This window comes from Carcharhinus amblyrhynchos, chromosome 2 (genome assembly GCF_965287045.1).
Source record: "Carcharhinus amblyrhynchos chromosome 2, sCarAmb.v2.hapA, whole genome shotgun sequence".
NCBI classification, from domain to species: Eukaryota; Metazoa; Chordata; class Chondrichthyes; order Carcharhiniformes; family Carcharhinidae; genus Carcharhinus; species Carcharhinus amblyrhynchos.
The window spans coordinates 28,718,086-28,720,591 of NC_137325.1; the positions used below are offsets into that span (position 1 = coordinate 28,718,086).

The 2,506-nt window shown below is 42.3% G+C and overlaps 1 pseudogene; it reads right to left on the bottom strand.

The window, feature by feature from the left end:
• Positions 1-699: 699 nt before the first annotated feature.
• LOC145361959 (U2 spliceosomal RNA) lies at positions 700-920 on the bottom strand (annotated as a pseudogene).
• Between the last annotated feature and the right edge of the window lie 1,586 nt (positions 921-2,506).

Genomic DNA, 2,506 nt, shown 5'->3' on the forward strand with positions numbered 1-2,506 from the left:
CCAGTGCCAATTCTCTTCTGGAGCAAAGGGACTCCACACTTGTAGAATTAGTTTTTCAGAAACAGAGATGTTGTTTGACTGTAGTTATCATTTATTGTGCTATTAAAAACTCTCTGGCTCCTGAATGAATTTTTCTTATCTATGTCTAGTATGGATAAACAAAGCAAACTCATATCATTACAGTCATTTATTCATTTAATCACTAAGTCCATTAGTAAGGGCCCAGGGTTGCTGGTGTGAAGGAGTAAGGTTTTTTTCATTCTTTCACAAGATGTGGGTTTCGCTGGGAAGGCCAACACTTGTCGTCCATCCCATTTGCTTCAAACTGAATGGCTTACAAGGCCATTTCGAAGGGCAATTCACTGTCGACCACCATATTGCTGTAGGCCTAGAGTTAGAAGTAGGCCAGACCAGCTGTGGGCGAGAGATTTCCTTCTCCTAAAAGGAATCAGTGAACCAGATAGGTCTCTGTGCAAGTCACAGTCATGATTACTAAGGCTAGCTTATACTTCAGATTTATTGATTGAGTTTAAATTCCATGGTTGGATTTGAACCCATGCACCAGAGCATGAGCCTGGGCCTCTCAATTATACATCCAGTGACATTACCTCTTTACCACCATCTCTGACAGTGCCACTCAGATTTCTGAAGTTGGGATCTATTGATAGCCTCAAAAATTATTAGCTTCAAAACCAGTTTTTTTTTTAAATTGTTCCTTTCTTAAAGTTACAAAGCCAATATGCAGAATGAACAAGGCAAGTCCTTAATCTATCTTTTTGCTTGCTCCAAAAATCAATTCAAATTAAATTCAAGTTCTCCACAAGAGAGACATACAAGATCCAAACTTATAAGAAAAGGCATTGCACCCCATCTTAGGATTGACCTGTCACTTGATCCTAGCCAAAAGGCCAAGAAGCGATTAAACAAAAACCCATGATGTGGAGTTGCCGGCATTGGACTGGCATAGGCACAATAAGTAGTCTCACAGCGCCAGGTTAAAGTCCAACAGATTTATTTGGTAGCATGAGCTTTCAGAGCACTGCTCCTTCATCACAGTATTGCTTCATATTTACAGCACATGAAACAGGCCTCTTGGTCCAACAGGTTCATAGAATTCCTACAGTACAGACGGAGGCTATTAGACCCATCCAGTCTGTTCTGACCGCAATCCCTTCCAGACCCTATTCCTGTAATCCCACATGTTTACCCTGCTAATCTCCCTTGCGCTAGGTCAATTTAGCGCGTCCAATGTTATTTAGCACGGACTGTGGAAGGAAACCAGAGCACCCGGAGGAAACCCACGCAGAACAGGGAGAATGTACAAACTCCACACAGATAGTGACTCGAGGCCGGAATTGAATCCAGGTCCGTGGCGCTGTGAGGCAGCAGTGCTAACCACTGTACCACCATGTCGCCCATATTATGGTCCACAGAAGCCTTATCTTACCCTATTTCATTTTTCTCTTCCCAGTGGCAGTGACTGCCAAAACTCTTGTTTGTAGAACATCAGTATTAATGTCAGTTAAGACCTGGATTCAGTCTGTGCTCTCCTGGTTGAGATTCTACTATTGAAGTTGGCAGGTGATCTGCCCATTAATGACAAATGTCTGGCGTGGCCTAATTTTGTCTGCTTAACTGACATGCACATCCCGCCTGGATATTTAAATGACTGATTACTGTTCAGTTAATGACCAAGTTTCAAATTTAACAGATTCCAATGAGGTCAGAAAGGGCACAAACAACTGGAATCTCTAATCAGACAACGCAACGGGGAACTGCAAGCAACCAAATTCATCTCTCTGTCTAATTAATGCATGGAGATTGGAACGTTTTACGTGAAAGGATTACCCCTTGGAAGTTTTATTCGCTGTACAAACAGGCGTAGTATCACAAACCTGAACAAATTCATCAACTATGACATTTCCTGTTGTAATCTCCTCCTAATGAAATTTCTTAAATGTTCCCGTAACTCTACTGTCATTCATTAGGCAGAGATGATTACCATATGATGAGACATGATTGCTGCTGGATAGAATACCAGTGATATGATTAACTGCAATAGCCACAAAGCAATAAACCTTTTCTTGTCAGCAGAAATAAAATACACTGAAAACATTGAAATAGATCAGGGACCAGGTGATTCATTAATAGCAATGAGCGGACTTGTGAGAAGTTAACTACTTTTCTTCACTGCATCTCTGCCCTTAGCTTTGCTTCTGTGAAGTTGCAGTGTATAGTTCCACAGTTCTCAGGCCTTTTGGTACCACACTGTGTCAGCTTGGATAGTAAGGTTCAGTGGGCTATCTAAATGGGTGGGGTGGTGCTGCTTCACAGTGCTAGGGATCTGGGTTCAGTTCCAGGCTTGGGTCACTATCTGTGCAGAGTTTGCATTTTCTCCATGTCTGTATATGGGCTTCCTCTGGATGTTCTGCTTTCTCTCCACAGTCCAAAAGATGTGTTCGGTGCATTGACCATGCTAAATTCACCCTCCGTGTACCTGAACAGG